At 42.6% G+C, this 26844-nt stretch overlaps 1 protein-coding gene across 3 annotated transcripts in view; it reads right to left on the bottom strand.

The window, feature by feature from the left end:
• The window catches only part of LOC127574654 (zinc fingers and homeoboxes protein 2-like), an 89016-nt gene that overhangs the window by 42257 nt on the left and 19915 nt on the right, over positions 1 to 26844 (bottom strand). Inside the window, exon 1 of one of the 3 annotated variants that reach the window (XM_052023864.1) lies at positions 3088 to 3118. The exons of the other annotated variants lie outside the window; for them this stretch is intronic. The gene's annotated coding sequence lies outside the window, so the exon portion shown is untranslated. Of the gene's footprint in view, positions 1 to 3087; positions 3119 to 26844 lie in introns of those variants that run through there. 3 annotated transcript variants of the gene reach the window in all.

Here is a 26844-nt window from a genome sequence, read left to right as displayed (position 1 = left end):
GATCCACTGAGTTCCTCCAGCGCTTCGTGTGTTACATCAAATTGTACGTTTGATTAAGGGGAGCTTGCTGGCCATCAAATCTACATGCAAAATATTTCCTGCTTTTAACCTTTGGTGTTCTCTGGACTCTGGGCAGGTCCCAGCGGATTGGAAGACAGTGAATATCATGCCACTGCTTAAAAAAGGATGTAGGCAGAAGGCAGGTAACTCTAGGCCAGTTAGGTTGACATCTGGAGTCGGGAAAATGTTTGAAGCTTTCATTAAGGAAGAAATAGTGAGATATCTGGATAGAAGTGATTCCATCAGGCAGACACAACATGGATTCAGGAAGGGGAGGTCCTGTTTGACAAACTTACTGGAGTTCTTTGAGGATACAATGAGTACAGTGGGTAGAGGGGAACAGGTGGATGTTGTATACTTGGATTTCCAGCAGGTATTAGATAAAGTGCCGCATAAAAGAATTATCTGTACGATAAGGAAGTATGGAGTTGGGGGTGATGTATTGGCATGGATCGAGGATTGGTTAACCAATAGAAAGAGAGTTGGGATAAATGGGTATTTCTTGGTTGGCAATCAATGGTGAGCAGGGGTCGGTGCCGGGCCCACAACTGTTCATGATATACATTAATGATTTAGAAGAGGGGACTGAGTACAGTGTATCTAAGCTTACTGATGACACTACATTGAATGGAAAAGCAGATTGTACAGAAGATACGGAGAGTCTTAGAGAGATATAGATAGGTTAAGTGAGTGGGCAAGCGTCTGGCAGATGGAGTACAATCTTCGTAAATGAGAGGTCATCCACTTTGGAAAGAGAAACAGAAGATCAGATTATTTAAATAGTGAAAGATTGCCACATGCTGTTGTCAGAGGGACTTGGGAGTGCTTGTGCATGAATCGCAAAAAGTTGGTTTGCAGGTGCAATAGGTTATCAAGGCGGCAAATGGAATGTTGGTCTTCATTGCTGGAGGGAGTGAATTGAAGAGCAGGGAAGTAATGCTGCAACTGTACAGGGTACTGGTAAGGCCACACCTGGAGTACTGTGTGATGTTCTGGTCTCCTTACTTGAGAAAAGATACACTGGCTTTGGAGGTAGTTCAGAGGTGGTTCACCAGGTTGATTCTGGAGATGAGGGGGTTAAGCCTATGAAGAGAGATTGAGTCACTTGGGACTATACTCGCTGGAATTCAGAAGAATCAGGGAGAATCTTACAGAAACACAAAATTATGAAAGGGACAGTTAAGATAGAGGCAGGAAAGTTGTTTCTACTTGTAGGTGACACTAAAATTTCAGGGGAGTAGATTTAGGACGGAGATGAGGAGGAACTGCTTTTCCAAGAGTAGTGAATCTGTGGAATTCTTTGTCCAGGGAAGCAGTAGAGGCTACCTCATTAAATATATTTAAGACACAGTTAGATAGATTTTTGCATTGTAGGGGAATTGAGGGTTATGGGGAAAAGGCAGGTAGGTGGAGCTGAGCCCATGGCCAGATCAGCCAAGATCTTGTTGAATGGCAGAGCAGGCTCGATAGGCCAGATGGCTTACTCCTGCTCCTATTTCTTATGTACTCTACATTTGATGGTACCAACCAGTAATTAGGAAAGAGACCAAGCACAGAAGTTACTGCGTTGTAATGGAACAAAAAAAACAAGATGCTGGAGGAACTCAGTGGGTCAGGCACCATCCATGGAGGGAAGTGGACAGTCGATGTTTCAGGTCGAGTATTCAATTATGCACGATACATTCTAATTTGTTTTGGACAAGTTTCCCTTGCGATGCAAGAAGTCTCCTTACATGTCCATCCTTAAGAATTATGCAAACTTTAACTTGCAATTATCAATTTCAATCCAGAATTACTGCAGTCTTGATGAAATTACAAAACAATTTTGACCAGTTCACAAACATGTTGAAAATTGATTAGGTCCAAGTATAATTTAATATGTTACATTACATTTCTAATAATGGGGAAAGTAAACATGTCAACTCTATCAAACTTTCCCATTCAATACTTGCAGAGTTTGACAGCAGGGCAGTGACAAAAAGGAAAACAATGTTGTGGTTTGCTTCATGGGCTAGATTTTATAGCTTGCTCACAAAGATCACCTCCAGAAACATGGCAAGTATGCAGAAAGCTTTAACTGAATAGCAACAAGCAACTAGTCATGCGAAACCTGTCTAGACACTGCTAACCAAACATGAATCGGATGAAAGTAGAAGGTGATTGTTCACAGGGTGATTCATTTTCTAAAAATTTAAATTTGTGTAAAAGCAAGACCAAGCAGCTGTTCTTAAACCTTCTGGGACTAGATGACACTGCAGGAGCAGGAGCAGGAGATCTTAGTCAATAACAGTAATTATGTAAACGCTTCACTTTTCTGATTAAATTCTGTAATAGTTGCAATTTTTATATTACCATTATGAATTCTTTAAGATTAAAAAAATGTAGTTTTATGGTAAAACAGTTTGGGAATATATTGGGGATGTCTCCTTATGAGATGCGAATGGAAGCAACAACCTGGATTCCTGCGAATTACAGGCACTGTTACCAAAAGAGTCAAGGTCAGCACTTAAGAGCTCTGCTTTGCTCTTACTGGTCCCCCTGCTCAACAACACCCTCTGGCCCCCAGTCAGCTTCACCCAATAATAGATTTCAAATTCTGCATTCACCAACTCTTCAACCCTCACTTTGGAGGGAGCCCTTTTGTTGAATTAAGATCATGCAGTTTAAAGAGCCATGAAAAGTAAAACGTGGCAAGCTTGGAAACAAATCTATTGAAGCTCCCACTCTACTGTGCCCCACGAAGAGATGCAAGAGGGAAGAGGCAGTGCCACCTCTAAACCACAACAAACAGTAGGTTATAGGGCAAGAGCAACACTCTGTGGCCACATAGGTTTATTGCACGTAAAGTGATTTAGAGGCACCAGCCAAAACTGGATGCAAGTTAATGGTCTCCTCACTCTGACTGTCACCCTTTCTCCATTAGTGGTGCAAGAACCTTCTCCAAATCAAAACATCCCAACCCCCTCCTCCTTCCTCCCACTACCCACTCCAAAGAAATGCCCTCCTCCCATCCCCAAACAAGCAAACCTCTTCCCTTGCCAAACCAGTCACCTCCAACGTGAAGCAACACACAAAATGCTGGAGGAACTCAGCGGGTCAGGCAGCATCTATGGAAGGAAATGGACAGTAACGGACAGTCAACGTTTCGGATTGAGACCTCCAACATGAACTTCAACTGACCTGCACGCATGCGCCCATTATTGGCAAGTGATCCACTTCCAAACCTTCATCCCACCCACAACTTTACAGATTCACTCTCTTCATAGCCTGGAGGCAGAGTGTGAAAGGGCAGTGCAAATGCCTCAGTCCCTTAGTCAACTATTTGCTCTCCCCATCAACCTGCCAACGAGAAAAGCTTTTAGACTGAGGTGACTGAGAGGGAAATAACTGAGATGGTAGAACATCAGAAATATTCTTAAATAAAACAGAAATTGCTGGAAACACTCAGCAGAATAGGTATCAACTGTGCAAACAGAAACAGAGTTAATGTTTCAAGTCAAGGACTCTTCATCAGAACCAGAAAAGTGAGAAAACCTTATCATTTTCAGAATTATTCTTAATTATGTTGTCATCATTTGGTGCTAATAGCATTGCATCCAATGCATAATAATTAAACACCTCTTTTGTTAAAATGACACCAAAAAAATGTTCAAATCTTACATTGCAAAAGTCTATTAGGTTTTAATTTAACTTGGTTCAAACATTTTGGCTTTATCTGAAATATTGCATTAAAGCTTTGATTCAAAACTAGCAGCCAAAGTGTATTTAGAATCAGGACCGGAGCAGAAGCTTTGAACTTGATACATTGGTCTTGGTTTATTATTGTCACTTGTACCAAGGTACAGTGAAAAACTTGTCTTACAAACCAATCTTACAGGTCAATTCATTACACAGAGCAGTTACATCAAGTTAGTACAGAGTGCATTGATGTAGTACAGGTAAAAAAAATAACAGTACAGAGTAAAGTGTCACAGCTACAGAGAAAGTGCAGTGCAATAAGGTGCAAGGTCACAACAAGGTAGATCGTGAGGTCATAGTCCATCTCATTGTATAAGGGAACTGTTCAATAGTCTTATCACAGTGGGATAGAAGCTGTCCTTAAGTCTGGTGGTATGTGCCCTTAGGCACCTGTATCTTCTACCCGATGGAAGAGTAGAGAAGAGAGAATGTCCCAGGTGGGTGGGGTCTTTGATTACACTAGCTGCTTCACCAAGACAATGAAAGGTAAAGACAGAGTCCAAGGAGGGGAGACTGGTGTCCGTGATGCGCTGGGCTGTGTCCACAACTCTCTGCAGTTTCTTGCGGTCTTGGGCAGAGCAGTTGCCGTACCAAGCTGTGATACATCCTGATAGGATGCTTTCTATGGTGCATCGGTAAAAGTTGGTGAGAGTCAAAGGGGACAAATCAAATTTCTTTAGCTTCCTGAGGAAGTAGAGGCGCTGGTGAGCTTTCTTGGCCATGGCATCCACATGGTTTGTCCAGGACAGGTTGTTGGTGATGTTCACTCCCAGGAACTTGAAGCTGTCAACCCTCTCAACCTCAGCACCATTGATGTAGACAGGCGTACGTACACCACCTCCTTTCCTGAAGTCAATGACCAGCTCTTTAGTTTTGTTGACATTGAGGGAAAGGTTGTTGTCATGACACCATTCCACTAAGCTCTCTCTCTCCTTCCTGTACTCCAATTCATCACTGTTTGAGATACGGCCTACAACGGTAGTATCATCTACAAACTTGAAGATGGAGTTAGAGCAGAATCTGGCCACACAGTCATGAGTGTATAGGGAGTAGAGGGCTGAGGACGCAGCCTTGAGGTGCACCAGTGTTGAGAATAATCGTGCCGGAGGAATTGCTGCCTATCCTCACTGATTGCGGTCTGTTTGTTAGAAAGTCAAGGATCCAGTTACAGAGGGAGGTGTTGAGTCCTAGGTCTCGGAGTTTGGTGACAAGCTTGCTTGGTATTATTGTATCGAAGGCAGAGCTGTAGTCAATAAACAATAGTCTAACGTAAGTGTCCTTACTATCCAGATGCTCCAGAGCTGAGTGAAGGGCCAGGGAGGTGGCATCCGCTGTAGACCTGTTACGGCGATAGGCGAATTGCAATGGGTCCAGGTTGTCTGGTAGGCTGGAGTTGATGTGTGCCATGACCAACCTCCCAAAGCAGTTCGTGATGGTGGATGTCAGAGCCACTGGTCGGTAGTCATTGAGGCATATTACCTTGCTTTTCTTTGGTACCGGGATGATAGTGGTCTTCTTAAAACAGGAGGGAACCTGAGATTGAAGCAGGGAGGTTGAATATGTCCGCAAATACTTCTGCCAGCTGATCAGCACAGGATCTGAGCACGCAGCCCGGGACACCATCTGGGCCAGGTGCTTTCCTCGTGTTCACTCTTCGGAAGACTGATCTTACGTCCTCCACTGTGATTACAGGGTCAGCTGCGTTGGTGGCTCTCAGAGTGGATGGTGACAATCCACTTCCTTTTTGTTCAAAACGTGCATAGAATGCGTTAAGTTCATCAGGAAGGGATGCGCTGTTGTTAGCTATGCAGCCTGACTTTGTCTTGTAGCCTGTTATGGCATGTAAGCCCTACCATAACTGGCGGCTGGTCAGGGACTCTATTTTGAGTTGGTATTGCCTCTTGGCATCCCTTATAGCTTTACGAAGGTCATACCTCGCTTTCTTGTACAGATCAGGATTACCAGATTTGTGTGCAGCGGGCCTCTCCTTCAGTAGGGAGTGGATCTCCCTGTTCATCCATGGCTTCCTGTTTGGGAACACCTGTATTGTCCTCTTTGGTACACAGTCCTCCACACACTTGCTGATAAAGTCTGTGATGGTGGTGGCGTACTCATCAAGGCTGGCAGCTGAGTCTTTGAACATGGTCCAGTCCACTGTCTCAAAGCAGTCACGTAGAAGCTCATCTGCTTCCTCAGACCAGCACTGCACGACTCTCCGTACTGGATCCTCCCATTTCAGCTTCTGTTTGTATGCAGGGAGAAGGAGCACAGCCTGGTGGTCTGATTTCCCAAAGTGGGAACGAGGGGTGGCTCGGAAGGCATCTTTGATGGTTGTATAGCAGTGGTCAAGGGTGTTGGCGCCCCGGTGGAGCAGGAGATGTGCTGATAGTATTTTGGTAACACACTCCTGAGGTTGGCCTGATTGAAGTCCCCCGCGATGATGAAGAGGGCCTCAGGGTATACTGTCTCAAGATTGTTGACCACGGAGTATAGCTCATTGAGTGCAGGCTTCATGTCTGTCTGTGGTGGGATGTAGACTGCCATCAGGATAGCTGAAGCGAACTCCCTTGGCAGATAGAATGGTCGCCACTTCACCGTTAGATATTCCAGGCTGGGTGAGCAGGAGGTCACCAGGATCGTCACATCCGAGCACCACAGGTCATTGATTAAGAAGCAGACCCCTCCACCTTTAACTTTGCCTGAGGACTCTGTACAGTCCATTCGATGAATCGAGAAGCCATCAGGTTGAATAGCAGAGTCAGGTGAGGCGGGTGTAAGCCACGTTTCAGTGAGACATAGTACACAACAGTCCCTCAGTTCTCTTTGGTAGGTCAGTCTTGCCCTTAGTTCATCAACTTTGTTCTCAATAGACTGGACGTTAGCTAGAAGTAAGCTGGGGAGGGGGGCCTTGCCTGAAGCCCAGCCCCCTTGCCACATTTCCGAGATACGCGGCGGCGTATGACCACTCAAATGGATTCCAAAGAACCCAACCTTTATTACAGTTTTACTTAAACCCTAAACCACATAACAATCAATGGAAGTTACACTTGGAGAGCAAACATCAACAATAATTGCACAATTTACAAGGATGTTGCCTGGACTCGAGGGACTGAGTAATGGAGGGAGGTTGAGCAGGCTGGGACTTTTCTCATTGAATGAGGGCTGATCTTATAGCAGTGTATAGAACATGAGGGGCATAGATTGTGCACATTGACCCTGTCTTTTTCTTAGGGTTGGGTAATCAAGAACTAGAGGGCATAGGTTTACTGTGAGAGGGGAGAGAGTTAATAGGAACCTGACAGACAACTTTTCACCTAGAGGTGGTCAGTATATGGAATGAGCTGTCAGAGGAAGTGGTTGAGGCAAGTACATTAACAACATTTAAAAAGGTACTTGGACAGGTACATGAATAGGAAAGGTTTAGAGGGATATGGGTCAAATGCAGGGAAATGGGAGTAATATTGAGGTAACTTAGCTTGCGTAGCAAGTAAAAGCATAAGTAGCTGGTGCATTTGGATAGGTACAAGGATAGGAAAGGTTTAGACGGATATGGGCCAAATGAGGACAAATGGGACTCGCTTAGGTGGGCATCTTGGTCGGCATAGACAAGTTGGGCCAAAGGGCATGTTTCCATGATGTATTATTCCACAACTCTGCTGTATGATTCTGGGCTGATAGCAGTCTCCAGTACAGCCACCCAACTCCTTTAAAGGGAGAACCTTATTCAACCTCAGATGGGAATCTTGGTCGGCATGGATCAGTTGGGCTGAAGGGCCTGTTTCTGTGCTGTATGACTATGACAATTTAGCAAATAAAAAGGTTCTAACATCAAGGACATAAGAACAATTTGCAGTATGTCAACTGTAAATTATGTCCTTGGAATGTAAACTTTTATAATCTTACATAAAGATGCATATAATCTTATGAAATGGAACCTCACAATTACTAACTGATTAATTAATTTTCCAAAAAATGTTATGCTTGGATGAAAGCAACTATGAAGTAGGAACGATATAATTCAATTCCAAGCTTGCAACAGATTGTCTAAATTCCAATTAACCAAAAAAGTATCTGCCTTTAACTTTACTAAAGTTTAATTTATATAGGACTCCATAAACACGACATTTGATTTCTGTACATCTACTCACAAGTGGTAAAAGCAGATTTTATTCATTGCTTAATGAATTGGGCAAAAGCCCAAAATAAAAGCTCTCCTTTTGACCTGCGGTGGAACCCACATAAAGATGCTCAAAAATTAATCATCTCCCAAGTTCAAATTTTTACGACTGCCTCTTGCCACAATTCTTATTCTTCACATGATAAAACAGGACTGAATAGTGGACTTCTGAATTACTATCAGTGTTATTTTCTGATTGAAACCACAGCCTTCTCTCCTCCTACCTCTGGCTAAAGGAACCAAATATTTTCCTGCAATAATATAGTTCCACTTAAGTTATCCTGCTGTGAACTGGCAAAAGACTCGCTCTCTCCCCATGGGGATGCCTGTTAGGAATGAAATTTGAACTCCACTTTTCTAACTGCGGGTCCAGAAACTTTATCATTAAAGCTGCTAGCTATCCCAACATAATGTTCAGTTTAAAATATCTTTTGGTCAATCTTTCCCACTTAACACAGTTGAGAAAACACATACTGCTGTCTTAATAAATTTGTTCTTTTTTGGGATGCAATTTATCTGTTAAAATCTTGAATTGAATTACATAAACTGAATGAAGGATGAATAATATTGATTATATTACGCAACAGAAAAAGAAAAAAAGTTTGTGTAATTCTGGTTGTCCCATTACAGGAAGAATGTGGAAGCTTTGGAAAGGGTGCAGAAGAGGCTTACCAGGATGCTGCTTGGATTAGAGGACACGAGCTAAAAGGAGAGCTTGGACAAACTTGCATTTTTTTTCCTGGAGTGTCAGAGGCTGAGGGGGCGACTTGATAGAAGTTTATTTATGCCTCTTATAATGAGGTAGACTGGGGTAGAAATATCAAATACTAGAGGACATGCATTTAAGGTGAGAGGGTGAAAGTTTTAAAGGACATGTGCAGGGCAAATTTTTTAATATGTGTTATATATAGTGGTGGAAGCAGATACAACAGTGGCATTTAAGAGGGTTTTAGATAGACACATGAATATGCAGGGAATGAAAGGATATGTACAGGCAGAAGAGATTTAGTTTAATTTCATCATGTTCAGAGCAGACATTGTGGGCAGAAGGGCCTGTCCTGTTCTATGTTGAAACATTTTTATAAATGGACATTTCCCTATTTTGGTAGTTTGGAAATACTTTTTTGTGACAAATTATACCTGAAACAGTAGGATGAGTTATCTGAATGTGAGAATATTTTAGATTTACAGTGCTTGAAATTGTTGAATCAATTTGATACAACTAACTTGATTAAACATTGCGGAGTTGATAAACTTGGTATATATTTAATTACACTTTCACCGTGTTTAGAAGAAAATGAAAACATTTTTAAAAGATGAAATATATTAATACCAGGGAAATAAAACCATTCCACAACGCATCAGGATGGAGACTTCACTTCCATTGTATTATACAAATTTAGTCCATAGTCCAATACAAATTTGATTGGATAACCTGCTACATTTCTAACCCGACAGCATATCTTTCCATTTTTAAAAAACTATTTAGATGCTTGAACATTAACACACAATTTGAAATCCAGGCAATTTTCTCAAGTGCACATTTGCCTGTGTACAAGGAAACCATTTCTAGAGCAAAACAATAAACTGCTGGAGGAACTCAGAGGGCCAGGCAACATCTCTTGGAAGCAAAAGGACAGTCAGTATTTTGGGTTGAGACCCAACAATAGGATCCTTTGCCTCCACAGATGCTGCCTGACCCGCCAAGTTCCTCCAGCAGTTTGTTCTTTGCTCCATGTTCCAGCTTCTGCAGTCTCTTGTGAAGCCGTTTCAGGCATGTCAAAATATTCACAACCTGAGCAAAGCAATAGTACATTTTTGACTGAAATCTTTACAAAAGCAGCATCCATCACCAAGCACCCTCACCATCCAGAACATGCCCTCTTCTTGTTACTACCATCGGGGAGGAGGTACAGGAGCCTGAAGACCCACACTCAATGATTCAGAAACAGTGATTCCGCTCCACCATTGAATTTCTGAACAGTCCATGAACCCAACCTCATTATTCCTTCATTTTGCACTACTTATTTTTGTAATTTATAGTAACTTTGTCTTTGCACTGTACTGCAGCTGCAAAACAAGAAATTTCACATTATTCAAGTCAGTGATAATAAATCTGATTCTAATTCTGATTCTGAGTAATTGCCAAGTTTTAAACAAAAACAATTCTCTTTTCTTTTGTCATGTATTTGTATCTTGTTAGAAACTGCCCTCTTTGGGCTATTCTTCTTTAAAAATGTGTATTTTGTCACTAATGCATCCAAATTAAGTTTTTTTTAAAGAAAAAATCTGTACCATATGTTAATCAATACAGTTTAACTCTTAGGTTAGAAGATGAGTGGTCCAAACCCATTCCAGGACTTGGGGACATGGTATAGGGTGGTGATTCCCCGACTCTTTGAATGCGTGACAGCCCTATTTATTCATGCTTGGTAAAATAGTCACCTACCCAACCCTGCAGTGAATGGCTGATGACATTATTGGTTCTCCCTTTAAAGGAGTTGGGTGGCTGTACTGGAGACTGCTATCAGCCCAGAGTCATAGAGCAGAGTTGTGGAATAATACATCATGGAAACATGCCCTTTGGCCCAACTTGTCTATGCCGACCAAGATGCCCACCTAAGCGAGTCCCATTTGTCCTCGTTTGGCCCATATCCGTCTAAACCTTTCCTATCCTTGTACCTATCCAAATGCACCAGCTACTTATGCTTTTACTTGCTACGCAAGCTAAGTTACCCCAATATTAGTAAGGCCTCACAGACTTCCTCTCACCCCACTCATCTGTATTCCTTATTGCCCACACTCGTTTGAGGGCCAAAGGTCTGGGCTAACATGGATCATAGTACTTTTGCCATGTTCTAGGGACTGCTGCTCTTCAGATGTGTCACGAAGCTCAAGGATGGACATGTTCATGGATAGGAAAGATTGAGAGGGATATGGACCAAACGCAGGCAAATGGGAATAGCTCAGGAAGGTACGTTGGTCGGCATGGACAAGTTGAACAGAAGAGCACGTTTCCGTGCCGTTTAACCCTATGTGGATGATTCTGCAGGACAGCAATAAGCATTACTACCTCCCAGCCCCAGTGACCCAGATTCTATACTGGTCAAGTGTTGCCTGCATGGAGTTTGCATGTTCTCCCCTCCAATGGATTTCCATCAGCTTCTCTGGTTTCCTCCCACATCCCAAAGATGTGCTGGTCAGCAGATTAATACTCTGCTGTAAATAACCACATGATGAAGGTGGGTGGCAGGACAATAGAATGTCTATCATTCTTTTCCTGACACTAATACACATAGAAGACTTAAATATTAGCAGGTACTAGAAGCTTACAAGAGCCTGCTCTTCAAGTTAATAAACAAAATTTCTCTGCTTTTCTACACAGGTACTCCAGTTCATTATTCATAGGCTGCCTGGAAGTATTGAACATTTTGTATTACGATTGCAACTCAGCTTTCAACATTTGAAAGGAAATTGAAAAAGTTAAAGCCAAGAACGAAATGAAAGCAGAGAAGGCTGGTGGATGTGTGTTCAAGTACTGAGGTTCATTCAGCGAGTCAGAGCAGAAAGGATATGGCAGCATGGGGAAACCCAATGGGAAGTTGGGATTGTTTTCACTTGAAAAGATAGTGCTGATGTTCAAGCCAGTAAAGTTCCGAAATTATGAAAGACTTTCACATTGCAGATGAAGATATTTTCAGTTGTAGGGGTGGGAGAGGCCAGAACTGAGAGTCAAAAGTATAATCATTAATCATTTTCTTCCACAGAATTCTGCACTCAAGGAGGCTGCAGAGGCTCAGTGTTTCAACTCAGAGTCTGATAGAATTTTAGACGTTAAAGGAATCAAGGAACACAGGATCAGTGCAGGAGGAGCTGCGATAAAAGATCAGCCATGATCTTATTGAATGGTGGACCAGGCATGAGGGGTCAAATACCCAAAAATCAGGAGCTCCAGAATTCTGCTGAACCCCAACTCGGAGAATGAGCAACTTGCTACTTAAACAGGGTAGTGGAGGCAACCAGTGTAGGAGCACTTGAGGGAGGTTAGATAAACCCATGAAGGTGGAAGAAAGATGGCATAGCTGCCAGAGGTAGTTTAAGAAGGATGAGGGGGGCTGAGGTGAGGCTAAAGGCTGAAATGAACCAGATTAAGTGTTAAAACATAATTGGGTATATATAAAAAGAAACAAGATGAGATAAAGCTGCAGATATTATTAAACCATCTGACAGGTTCCATCACGGCCTGGTATGGGAACTCCAATGCATAGGAACACAAGAGGCTACAGAGTAGTGGGCTCAGCCAGTTCCATCATAGGTACAGCTTCCCCCCACCAGTGAGGTCATCTACAAGAGATGTCGTCTCAGGAGGGCAACATCCATCATCAGGGACTTCCATCATCTAGGCCATACTCTCTTCTCGATGCTGCCATTAGGCAGGAGGTACAGGGGCCCACACCTTAAAGTTCAACAACTGCTTCTTCCCCACTGCCATCAGGTTCTTGAACCAACCTGAAAAGCCCTAATTCTATCTCAGACAATATATGTTTTCTCCTTCAACCTTGCACTAGTGTCATTTGTTTTCTTTTGCACAGGTGTAAATTATGTATAATATATTAATTTATGTTAACATGTTTGTCCTCGTCTCATCATGTACTGCTGCTGCAAAAAGCTAATTTTCATAGCATCTATACCCTATGTATGCCTATGACAACAATAAACTTGAACCATCTTGTGGTGCTGTCTTTACTATAAAACTGGTGTTTAACTTGCTTATTATGACATGGGAAGCTATTTGGTCCATGCCAGCTCCTAGCAGCACAATCCCATCATTCCTATACCTACTCTATTTTGCTGTTTCTCTGTAGTTTATTCTCTCCTACAGGCCCATAAACACTCCTTCGATCCTTGTGCCACTTACCTACACTAAGGGGTTACTTAGGATTCAGGCCAACTACCTTATGCTGGCACAGAAGACAAGACGACTAGCTATGTTGCTCCTTGCTGTAGCACAGTTTGCAGACACTCCTTGTTTTAGCCTGCCCAGGGACAAGGGTTAGGGTTAAGCTTACAAATGAAGAGAGGGATTGGTGTGGTGAGCAAGCAATGAAGTGAACCAATCTGTGTGATACAACAAAAAAAATCAATATAATTCTGTCCTTTATGAAACAAAACACCCCACATTGAGACAAAGCTGCAGGTGGAAGATGGCGGGGTCTTCATGGGCAACGTTCAACATTCAACATTGTACTGAAATGCAGATCTGATAACTTACGAGCATCACAAGCCTACTGCTGATCTGCATTTTGGTAATACAAGGGTGGTGTAGCAGCACTGGAACAGAACACAAGAAGAAGATGGCTCTGATAATTGCTGGCAAGCGAACAGAGTTAGTCTTCACTCAGTTTGCCTACAATATAGTATATTATTGGAAATCTCAACTCTACAAATGAAGGACTGCAGTTAGCAGCATCATCTGATGGCCAGAACTATTACTTAACTTGAAATCAGTGCCACTGGAAAGGGGAGTGTAGTGGTAAATGTAACAGAAAAGTTTTAATGATCCATCTTTTGGGATCATTACATTCAGGGGTTATCAGAGCTTCCCACCTTCTGTTGGTCATTATTAAACTGGCTGATTCAAAGCTGTATTGGCTTGTACTCTTGAATCATAAAATCTTACAGCAGCCCATTAGGCCCATAGTGTTGGTTCTAGGACTTTGATTAGTCAAGTGCTATTGAGTTGGTGTAAACTAGCTGATTAGCTCTCTCCAGATGATCTTTTACCAACTGTTCTCTAGCTGCTCAGAGACTCCAGCAGAGAGAGAGTTAAACAGTCCCACTCCCTCACTTTATTCTTATATGCCAATAAACATTTTCCTTTCCTGTAAACTTACAATTATAATTGTAAAATTACAAGCTCCTAACAAATCGCCATCCAGCAACCTCCCAGGCAGTAGAATCACAACAACTTAGTTTCCTTTTTAAATAAAGTTTCCATGCAAAAGTTCTTTTTACTATTTGTGATCAACATTCTTTGGAGATGTTACTCCAAAGGTATAACAACTGGAAACTGCTCTGCCTCATCTACCCTACCAAACCATAGATAAAGGCTTTTAAAATTATTAAGTCCCTTCATCCTTTTCTGTGTCAAGGAGAATACTATCAGGTGTTTCCTGACCCTTAACATCTGGCACTGTTTCAGTAGATCTTCTCTGTACCCCTCTCTCAGATCTGGAAATCCTTCCTAAAGTTCAATGCCCAGAAGTCAACAAATTACTCCAGCTGAGGTCCAACCAGTGTTTTACAAACATCAAGGACAATTTCCCTGCTTTTTGTATGCTTTTCCTTTACTAATTAAAAAAAACAATCCATATATTTCCAATAGTTACCAAATTGTCCAGTCATTTTCAATGGAAGGAAACATTTCCTTTCTATAGCACCTTTTGGAAGACCCAATGTATAGCCAATGAAGTACTTTTGAAGGGTACACAAGAGACTGCAGATGCTGGAATCTGGAGCAACATACAAAATGTTGGAGGAACTCAGCAGCATCTATAGCGGGAAATGGACAGTCAACTTTTCGCGTGAAGACCCTCCATCTGGACTGATGAAAGGTCTCAACCCGAAAGGTCGACTGTCTATTTCTCTCCATAGATGCTGCCTGACCTGCTGAGTTCCTCCAGCGTTTTGTGCGTTACTTTTGAAGGATACTGCTTTAACCTAGAAAAGACCCCTAAACATACAACTTCTCTTCCCACACCTCTGTAAGATGGAACAGTTTTGTTTATAATACCTTCCCTCATTCTTCCTATCAAAATCATCACTCCACGGTGCTAAATTGCCACACTTGACCGTTTTACCAATGTACTCGTGACCTCCTGAGGTTTGTCATCATCCTTCTCGTCACTTTAAGCTTCATCACATCTGCAAACTATCCACATCCACCCTTTGCTCCTGCAGGGAAGCCTTACATTATTTAACAAATCCATTCCAAATTCATTTATTCTCCAATATCCAATCAATCGTGTGTCTTGATTGACTCTAAGTGTTTTCTCATCCTCTTTACAGAGATTAATGATGTCAAAATAATAGACTGGTAGTGGCAGAGAGCACAGTATCAACTTGGTAGTGACAGTGGTGCAGCAGTTAGTGCTGCTGCCTCACAGCTCCAGCAACCCAGTTTTGATCCTCAGGTGCCATCTGTTCTCCCCGTGATTTCATGGGGTGCTCCACTTTCCTCCCACCTCCCAAGGAAGTGTTACTTGGCAGCTTAATCAGATACTATTACCCCTAACGAAGGTGGGTCGCAGGAGAATGGAGGGGTGGGTGGTGTCATCATGTGAGAGAGTGAATTGGAATTGTTTTATTATTGCCACATGTAGAGAGAGAGAGTGAAAACCTCTGGTTTACAAGCTATCCATACCAATCATTTCAAAACATAGATACATTGAGGTATTATAAAGGAAAAACAACAGCAGAATGCAGAATATAGTGCTACAGTTAAAGAGAAAGTACAGTGCAGGCAGACAATAAGATGCAATACCATAACGAGGTAGATTGTGAGGTCAGGAGGTCATCTTGCCTCAGAGTTACAGGCAAATAAGGCTGATAGAATGCCCAGAGAGCTGGCATAAAATCGATGGACTGAATGGCCCCCAAGTGACAGGAAAATTTGGAACAAAAATTTTTTCCACATTTTCCTGTGACCTGGGGGCCATTCAGCCAGGGAGAACAGCTTGATGCATCAGATTTTTTTTAAAAAGAAAGAGGAAGTTGAGCAGAAAGTTGTTTAGAACCTACCAGCTGCTTTATTTGATATTTTGGCAATAATGTTGTATCCTGTGCAAATCTGACTAGCAATCAGGCAAGGATTTGGGGAGAATAAAATAAATCAGGGAATAGGGATGTGGGAGAAGAAACAAAAGGCAAATTATTTTATTGGGATAAAAACTGAATTCGCTAGAAATACTCTGAAGCTTCGGAGTTGGAACAGATGAAGGGTGATCAACCAGAAACATTAGCTCTGTTTCTGCCTCCCCAGATGCTGCATGACATTAGTGTTTCCGGCATTCTCTCCTCTTCCCCACACCCCCCCCACCCCCCACCCCCCCAACCAAAAGATTTCAGTTGTGCCCCCTCCCCTCAGACTTGTGCTCTTTTGGGCAATTGTTAGAAGTTTGGGGGAAAAAAAGTAAATGACCACTGGCAGCATCACTCTGGATTGCTTTAGCATTCCCGGAAGCTTCAAACAGAGGCATACCATAAAAATCTGCCAAACCGAAAAAGTTTGAAAATCGGATGTTATCAGCTGTGGGGAGGAGGATTGTATCTTCTGGTTTTACAGTGGAAAGATACTATTTACAGCCTGTCACATCATGAAAACTGCCTTACTTCTCATCTTTCATCATGACACAGTAGGCCTTTTGGCCCATCAAGTGAATCCCAGCTCTCCTGACCATCAATCCCTCCCTCATTCCCCTGCCACTCACTACACAAAGGGAGATTCACAGTGGTCAACTATCCGACCAACCTGCACGTCTTTGGGACATGGGAGGAAACCGGAGCACCTGGGGAAAAACCCATGCAGCCACAGGGAGAACGTACAAACTCCACACAGACAGTGCTCGAGGTCAGGATCAAACCCGGGTCACTGGAACGATGTAGCAGTACCACCCCTATCCAGATAGCATCCTATCCAGATGCATCACAGCTTGGTACAGCAACTGCTCTGCGCAAATCCGCAAGAAATTGCAGAGAGTTCTAAGAACAGCTGAGTTCCATCACGAAAACCAGCCTCTCCTCCATTGACTCCGTCTACACTTCCCGCTGCCTTGGGGAAAGCAGACAACGTAATCAAGGACCCCTCCCACCCCAGTCACTCTCTTGTTGGGCAAAAGATACAAAAGCTTGAGAACTCATATCACCAGACTCGAGAACAACTTCTATCCCATTGATACCAGATTCTTGAACGGACCACTTACATGTTAAAGATGAACTCTTGATCTCTCAATTTACCTTGTCATGGCCCTTGCACTTTCTCTGTCTACCTGCACTTTCTTTGTAACACTATATTCTGCATTGTTATTGTTTTCCTTTTGTACTACCTTGATGTACTTGTGTATGGAATGATCTGTATGGATGGCACGCAAACAAAAGCTTCTCATTACATCTCGGTACATGCGACAATAACAAACCAATTACCAAACTGCAAGACATCAAACTACCCAGAATATCTTGCATACCTATTCCTCTCGTAACCGAATATTCATCATACTTCCCTGAAATTATGGGTACAATTTGTAAGTATCTATTTTTAACCAGCTAAAACATCAACGTAGAACAATCTATAAAGCACAAGTAATGAGTGTGATGGAATACTCTCCCATTTGTCTCGACAAGGGCAGCTCCAGTGATCCTCAAACTCAACACCATCAAGGACATAGCAGCATGGTTGATCGACACCTCACCTGCCACCCTAAACATGCATTCCCTTCACCACTGGCACTGCAGTGGGTGCTGTCTCCAAGATGCATTGCAGTGCCTCACCCAAGCTTCTCTAAACCTGCAACCTCCACCACCAACGACATGCAGCATCCTGACTTGGAAATATATCACCCTTCCTTCATCACTGCTGGGTCTAAACCCTGGAACTCTCTCCCCAAAATTTCATGGGAACACCTTCACCAGAAGTACTGCAGTCATTGAGAGCAACTCACCATTACCTCCTCAAAAGATCAAAGGCTGGCCTTGCCAGCAACACCATATCCCAAATACAGAAAAAAATGTTCAAAAGCTAGAAGCAATTAAAATTTCCACAGTTAACACAGGATGTGATGTGCGAACTTCATTTTCTGATCCCTTTTAAACTACCCAGTTTTACAGCTACTGTAAACCTCTAAACTTGACGCAATGGAAGATTAAAGAAAACTTTTTGTTCTAATTTAATGAAGAAATGGCACATTTTAAGAAAAGCAGCTAGTACCAGACAGTCACGTGGTTTAGAAAAGCAATCCTATGACTTGTATTAGAAACTACAATCCTCCTCCACACTACTCACTCCAAATGCCTACAAACACTGGTAGTCAATTTCCTGCTGCTCTCTGCCTCCCCCAACAATAAATAATGTACAAGCTTTCACTCGAAGGGGCACAGTAATAACTGCTCACATCTCCTAGCAGTCTGGTCTTTAAAATTAAGGATGTGTCACCATACAGTGATTTCAAAGATGGCTGTGGTTAGTCATAGAAGTGTACAGCAATAGAATCAGGACCTTTGGCCCACCATGTCTATGCTGACCATCAGACCTCTTTATACTAATCCCACATGTCTGCATTAATTCCATATCCCTCTATCCCTTGCTCATTCAAGTACCTGTCCAGTTGTCTCTTAAATGCTGTTACTGTTCTTGCCTCCACTGGCAGCTCATCCCAGATACCAACTACTGTGTGAAAAATGTACTCCTCAGATCACCTTTAAACGTCCTCCCTCTTACCTATGCCGTCCAGCTTTAGACATGCCTACATAGCATACAGACTCTCCCTACCCTATCTGTACCTCTAATAATTTTATATACCACTACTGCATCACGCCTCATGCTCCTTTGCTCCAGAGAAAACAGAACTGGCCTAAACAATCGCTGCTGATACTCAAGCCTTCCAACCCAGGCAACATCTTTTCTGCACCCTCTCTAGCTAAGTCAAGTCCTTCCTATAGTTTGATAACCAGAACTGCACACAATACTTCAGGGGCGTCCTATCTCACGTTCTGTACAATTGTAACATTGTTCAAGAAAGGGAGTAGGGAATTACAGGCCAGTGAGTCTTGCTTCAGTGGTGGGCAAATTACTGGAGAAGATTCTTAGAGACAGGATTTATGAGCATTTGGAGAAGCATAAGCTGATTAGGAACAGTCAGCATGGCTTTGTGAGGGGCAGGTGGTGCCTCACGAGCCTGATTGAATTCTTTGAGGATGTGACAAAGCACATTGGTGAAGGTAGAGCAGTGGATGTGGTGTACATGGATTTTAGCAAGGCATTTAAAAGGTTCCTTATGGAAGGCTCATTCAGAAAGTCAGGAGCCATAGGATCCAGTGAAACTTGGCTGTGTGGATTAAGAACTAGCTCGTCCATAGAAGACAGCGGGTGGTTGTAGATGGAGAGTATTCTGCCTGCAGGTCGATGACCAGTGGTGTTCTGCAGGGACCTGTTCTGGGACCCCTGCTCTTTGTGATTTTTTATAAATGACTTGGATGAAGATGTGGAAGGGTGGGTTAGTAAGTTTGCAGATGACACGAAGGCTGGTGGTGTTGTGGATAGTGTAGAAGGTTGCTGTAGGTTACAACAGGACATTGATAGGATGCAGAGCTGGTCTGAGAAGTGGCAGATGGAGTTCAACCTGGAAAAGTGTGAAGTAATACACTTTAGAAGATTGAATCTGAAGGCAGAATACAAGGTTAATGGCTGGACTCTTAGCAGTGTGAAGAAGAGGGATCTTGGGGTCCACATCCATAGATCCCTCAAGGTTGCTGTGCAGGTTGATCAGGTTGTTAAGAAGGTGTATGGTGTGTTGGCCTTCATTAGTCAGGGTATTAAGTTCAAGAGCCGCAAGGTGATGTTGCAGCTCTATAAAACTCTGGTTAGATCGCACTTGGAGTTCAGTTCTGGTCACCTCATTATAGGAAGGATGTGGAAGCTTTAGAGAGGGTGCAGAGGAGATTTACCAGGGTGCTGCCTGGATTGGAGAGCATGTCTTATGAGGATAGGTTGAGTGAGCTAGGGCTTTTCTCTTTGGAGCAAAGGAGGATGAGAGGCAACTTGATAGAGGTGAACAAGATAAGAGGCATACAAGATAAGAGGCAACAGATCGAGTGGACAGTCAGAGACTTTTCCCCAGGGCGACAATGGCCAACACAAGGGGGCATAATTTTAAGGTGATTGGAGGAAGATATGGGAGGGGGGTTGTGGGGGGGGGGGGGGGAATGTCAGAGGCAAGATTTTTGTTTCTAAACACAGTGATGGGTGTGTGGAATGCACTGCCGGTAGAGGTGGTAGAGGCGGTAGAGGCAAATAACTTGGGGACATTTAAGAGACTCTTAGGTAGGCATATGAATGATAGAAAAATGGAGGGCTATGTCGGAGGGAAGGGTTAGATAGATCTTTGAGCAGGATAAGATGTCAGCACAACATTGTGGGCTGAAGGGCCTGTACTGTGCTGTAATGCTCTTTGTTCTATGTTCCAACTTATATACTCAGTCCTTGGAAAAGTTAACCTCCCACACTCCCTATCACTGTGGTACATTTCACCTTTACTGCAGATTTTAAAATGCACATGCTGCGGTGATTGAAATTTGCTTCAGCGACACCCAGAGTGGGTGCAACCAAACTTCCAAAGAGTCATGGTAAGATGGTGCAGTGGGATAAACAACTAGACAGGAAAAGCTACATCCATTTCATCCTGTAGTCATGATGGGTCTCGTACAGGATTAGTTGTCCCATGGCAATAGACACAGGGATACTCCTAATTTTCCTTAAGACCTAGGAGGCCATTCAGCCCATCAAATCTATGCCAACTCTCGGAGCACTCCTATTCCTCCACATCTCCCCGTAACCTATTCTCTCGCACATGACCATCAATCTCCTGCGATTCTCCCACCATCCACCTACACTGGGGGGCAGGTTACAGTAGTCAAATAACCTGCCAATCAGCACATCTCTGGGATGTGGGAGGAAACTGGAACATTTGAGGAAACACATGGGCACAAGGAGAATGTAAAATTCCACACAGACAGAACCAGAGATCAGAATTGAATCCAGGCTGCTGGATGTGGAGCAGTAGCTTTAACCACTGGACTGCCCTTAATACTAAATTGCATGCACAGATGCCAGAAGTGGAAACATTACCCCAAGTGTTGCAGCCATGTGTTCTGTATTTTAATCCAGTTTGAGGCACATTAGCACATTAACTTCACAAATCTGGAAAAACTAGTTTTCCTTCAGTATGATAGTCCCAACGTTTCTGGGATTACCTTCCACAAATATTACTCCTCTCACTTAAATTGCATACAAAGCATTGCCTTTGGCAGGCAGTTTCTCCTTCCCCCATCCTATGATAGCTTAGTAACCAGTCACAGAGAACTTGCTTCATTTAATGGCAAAGCAGCAAAACAGCACCTCAAATATGTTTCCAAGATGCACACACTACATACTTCACAGAAAAAACTCAAGCATAAACCAGTTTTGGATTGCTTCCAAAAGCAAACATTCAAAACTCTGAAAATTCTTCTGCAGTAGAACTGCAGTTTCTGCTCAAAACAAACAGATTAAGAACACTGGTACACAACCACAGTCACATTTCTCTTGATGTCTCAGTCGACATCCGCGATTAAAACGGAGCTGTCAAAGGGGTCTGAACTTGAAGCTTACAGCTGAGAGCAGATTGACCTGAACACACTGCAGTGTTCTGCCTGCTCATTTTCAATGCATAATAAGCAACTATCTTTTGTTTCTATAAAAAGGCTCCGTTCAAAAGTCCAAACTTGCCCTTTTTGTTTTGAAAACTTCCACTTAGTTTCCAGAACTCAAGTTTCCCATTTCAGCAAATTAATTAAGATAAATGAGAACAAACATTGCAATACCCAGGCAGTTTAAAAATATCAGAATTTTGAGCAGTAAGGTTGCCTTATGATTTTAAATAACTATGATTTTCATTCTGATCTCAATTGCCTTAGATTTGGTGAAAGTGCTGCCGACCAGGATCAGAACTACATCTAAAAGACACAATTTTGGCATCTTTAATGCCCTGCAAATATATAAATGTTGGGAGCTGATTATGCCTGACATTTACAACACACCATCCTCTAAGAGTGGGTGATCTCATTCACTGCTACTATTTATTACATTAATTATTTTTAAAAGGTAATTTATTGTGGCTGTAGATACCTTTGATTAGATGGAGTTAATTAATCAAGGCAGTAGTGGGCACGTATAGCACCAAGGAACCCAGTAACACTGGCCAGTAAGATCACCCTAGGGTCATACTTGATGCAAAGGAGGATGGTTAGGATTTTGTTTTGGATGTCAGTCACCACATCTCAAGGACAGTGCAGTTGAAGACATTCAGATAAGTGTGCAAGTTCAAGTAAGTTGAAAACATTAAAGTGGCACAGCTGGTGGAGCTGCTGCTTCACAGCACCAGATACCCAGGGTTGATCCTGACCTTGGGTGCTGTCTGTGTGGAATCTACACATTTTCACTGTGATGACATGGGTTTCCTCTGGGTGCTCTGGTTTCCACCAATATCCCAAAGACATACAAGTTGGTAAGTTAATAGCCTCCAATGCAGTTTAATACATTAATTGCCCTTACTGTGCAAGTGAGTGGTAGAATCTTGGGGGGTGGGGGGGGGGGTGGTTTGAAGAGGATATAGGAAAAATAAAAATGGCATTAATGTGGATGGTTGATGGCAAGTGCAAACTCAATGGACCGAAGGGCCTGTTTCCATGCTCTCTCTCTGACCCTGTGCCCTTGAATAACCAGGTTCAGCTGCTTCACCAATGACCATCCTTCTGCTGCAAGGTCAGAAGCAGGGTTGTTGGTTGATGACTCCAACTTTTAACTCCTTTAGCTTTGACAACATATAATGGACTGCAGCATTTCCAGAAAACATAGACGTGTCCAAAAAAATGGTGAAATCCATGCTGCTACCCAAGCATCTGTTAATCATTATCCTTTACTCCAAATCCAGCCATCTGCTTTGAGCACTGAACGTTGCCACTGTTGGTATATACCTCATCCAACATCCAGAGGTTGCTACTGGCCTAGCCATGTAGAAGGCAGAACTCAGGGCAGAGGCTAGGTCTTTGATGCACTTCCCTGATTCCTCAGAACTTCTTCACTATCCAGAAGACTCAGGACCAGAATACTTGACTGAAAGGGTGTAGTCACAACAGGCAGGATGAACAACAGCACTCATGACTGGCAACCCTGCCATTAAACTTAACATCCACCCTTTCACCACACTGTAGTTAGAAATGGACAGTCTACTTGACACCCTGCTGCAACTCAGTTATATTGGCAGCATCTTCTTTCCTTATGATTCACAACACAGAGAGAACTACAGTGGTAATGTTGTGGAACCTCCATCACTTTCCCCGCATTTAGAGACCCATTGGTGCTCCCGCTTTGGCAGAAGACAATAATTCCCTACCTATCATCAACATGAGAGCATCACCATCATCACCGCATTCGAAAAAGCCCACTACCACCTTGGCAAAAAAGACTGGGTAAGAAGTGTGGCCTTGCCTGTACTGTATTGCGACCAACTTGAGGCATAAAAGATTCCTACTGTTGGATCAGGTCCAAGGTTCAGGAACACATCTGATACAGATATTTTTTTGCAAGCAGAGGTCAACTAAAAACCAGCTTAGTGAAACATCATTTCTCTCTCTCTCCATTAATGTTTCAGTTAAAGTTTCAGGTCAATGACTGGGAAAAGTCAAATAAAAGTGCAGCTTGTTCACAGAAGAGAGAATGGGTAACTGCAACATTTTTCTTACGTTGTTAAATGTAAACACAACAAAGAACACTGATAACTTGCAGAGCCTCCATTTTATGATGACTGGATAAACCAAGGTCTGTCTTTATTACAAAAACTTGTGGGATTTTTAAACCAATATTTTAGGAATTGAATCGCCAAATTCAACCATTCTGAAAACTATAAATCAGTAAATAGCCTTGAATGTTATTACCTCCAAAGGCTTAACACCCAATAATTTCTGAATAGCTACCCATTGGCAGCAAATTGGCTGGTTAATTTTTTTAAATAGGTAATAGAAATCCAACTAAGATGTTTGACTCAATAATTTTGCCATCATCAGGCATGCTCTGCTAAGGGACGGGGCTTGGGGGAAATAAGAATCTGTGGGTTTGGTGTTCCCAAGCACAAAAATAAAAATTAAAGCCCTCTGCTTCAATTGAGTGTGCAGACAAAACCAAAGACTTAGCCAAATAGTTGCACTAGCTTTGGCATTAGTTTTAGCGCTTTACTTTGGCACCACTTATGTTTTCTATGGCGATCCTGAAATACCAGTCAGCTCGATGGGATTACTGGCCCTGTGGGTTGTGTGTCACCTGCTGGTCCTACCCCACTTTCAAACTCCCGATTTATGTACAGCCCGCACATATGAACAAGCATGAGAGAGACTGGCACAAGGTTGAAAGCATCTTCTGCCATGTGGGAACTTGGTTGACGGCCACACTTGACTTGTGAACTGTTCAGGTTATGAACGGTTCACAAGAATGGAACCCTGCCATAACCTGGGAACAACCTGCAGAGGATAGACAATGATCAGGGAAAGTGTGAGGCTTGCACTGCAAGGAGTTCTTGCCTGTCTCTTGCTCCTACAAAAAGGATGAAAGACCAGTTGAAGACCAAAGAAAATAAAACATTTCCCAGATTCAGCTAAATTATGCCAACTCAAGGCATAGAGATGAATTGATAATTTTTTTGTGTGTGATGTGGAAATGAATTATAAAGATCTTTTATGCAAAACACAGGTACGGGCTGTTGTTTGGTTATGAACTCCTGACTTATAGATGGATACCAGTATGTACCAACTAGCTCCCATAATACTACTAAATTCAAAAGTACATACATTCATTCCTACGAACAGTAGAACTAGTTTCCTCTCTCTCTCCACTTTTAGTAATTGTTCCTTTCTCATCAGTTTTACTGGGCAAGCATGGTAGTGTAGCGGTTAGCGTAATGCTTTACGGTGCCAGCAACCCGGATTCAAATCCGGCCACTGTCTGTAAGGAGTTTGTACGTTCTTCCCGTGTCTGCATGGATTTCCTCCAGGTGTTCCGGTTTCCTCCCACATTCCAAAGACCTACAGGTTAGGAAGTTGTGGGCGTGCTATGTTGGCGCCCGAAGCATGGCAACACTTGCAGGCTGCCCCCAGAAAACTCAACGCAAAAAGATGCATTTCACTGTGTGTTTCGATCTACATATGACTAATAAAGATATCTTCTGTTATATGCTTTTGAAGCCATTTATTATAATTCTGTGAAGGTATTGTTATCATAATTATGGACAAAATTGAATTAAGGACGCCTGTAAAATCAGAACCTGTTCATTACCTGGGGATGGACTGTAAACTATATGGCTGTTACAAAATGTAGGAGCAATTTGGTGTTGGAAAAATGGTTATCTGTAGCACCACTGCTAATGTGCAGAACTCATGACTGAAGTCTTCTGGAATTCATGCTTAATCTAAGCCATGCCTCATCATATAGTAATAAGATGGGCTAATGCATTCAATATTAAAGGTGCAGATAGTGCTGACAAAGCAAAGCATCTTCTGACAGTTGATGAGTGTGAAGTCTCCATGTTCCGTAGTCAATTCCCAACCTGCATAGTATAGGTGATCTCACCAGGGTTTACAGGCAGCCTTAACATGCGAATAAGGGAAAAGGGTAGCTAACTGAGGGCCTGTCCTCAAGTTAAATCAATCTTGGTTGATTAGCTTCCTAACTCAAGGCAGGCACATGCACGAGGTCAAGTATGGACAAGCTACTGACTGGACCCAAGGAACTCTATACTTAAAACTCTAACTTTAAGTACATAAAATTATGAGAGGCATAGATAAAGCAGATAGCCATAGTCTTTTTTCCCCCTCAGGGTGCAAATGTCAAATATTAGTGGCCATAAATTTAAAGTGAGGGGGGGAAGTTTAAGGGAGATTTATGAGGCAAGTTTTTTTCAAAAAATACACAGACAGTGGTAGGTACCTGGAAATGCGCTTCCAGGGGAAGTGGTGAAAACAGAAACGATAGCAACATTTAAGAGGCATTTAGGCAGGCATAATGACAGGAAGGGACTGGAGGAAAAGGGACCATGTGCACGCAGATGAGATTAGTTCAAATCATGGTCGACAGAGACATGGTGGGCCAAAGGGCCTGTTCCTGTGCTGTACTGTTCTGTGTTCTAACTATACCCCAGTTATTTCAGAAGGAAGGGGGGGGGGGGGGGAGAAAATTAGGGAGAACATTTTAAAAAGATTCTATTTCAAGTAAATTTAATCTAGATTAACCTGAACCATTTAGCATGCACAATGAAAAGTGATTAATATTGATCACAAGCATATCACATTCTCTCGTGTGCTTAGGGCACCATGGCTCCAAAGATTCAAGTTCAATCCTGACCTCAGGCACTGTCTGTGTGGCATTTTCACATTCTCCTTGTGACTGTGTGGGTTTCTTCTGGTTCCCTACTGTAGTACAAAGACATGTGGATTGGTAGGTTAATTGGCCACTGTAAATTGCAGGTGAGTAGAATCTGGAGGGAGTTGATGAGAATTTTAAAAAATGGGATTAATGTAGGATTAGTGTAAATGGGTGGTTGAAGGTTGGCACAGACTCAGTGGGCTGAAGGGTCTGTTTCTGTATCTCTCCCCATTACTCAAGTCAGCTTGTAAACGATTTACTAATTCTTCATTTTAAACATTACAGATGAAGAAACCAACACAAAAGAGGTGACCAAACTGAAGAAAATCAAAAACATGTTCGTCCAGACCTCAATGAGCATGGTAGATGGGAACAGCAGTGGGTTATTAGATCTTCATGGAAATTTTCACTTTGTGCCCAAGGCAGGGGGCAACTTTGGAGGGTTGGTGGGCAGGGATGGGGGCTAAATCAGAAGCAGGAGTCTGGCTGGGTAAGTCTGGGGAGTCGGTAAGGGGAAAAAAAGAAATAGGGACTAGCATTTTCAATTCAGTACAACAATTGTCCAGTTGCATCTCCAAGCAATTCTGGTTGGAATGTACAGTTTCAACATTTAAAAATGCTTTAAGAGGTAAAAATCTTGCATTTATGA

Source organism: Pristis pectinata, chromosome 9 (genome assembly GCF_009764475.1).
Source record: "Pristis pectinata isolate sPriPec2 chromosome 9, sPriPec2.1.pri, whole genome shotgun sequence".
NCBI classification, from domain to species: Eukaryota; Metazoa; Chordata; class Chondrichthyes; order Rhinopristiformes; family Pristidae; genus Pristis; species Pristis pectinata.
The sequence above is the reverse complement of the archived record's forward strand: the minus strand, read 5'-3'. Positions and strand labels throughout refer to the sequence as shown.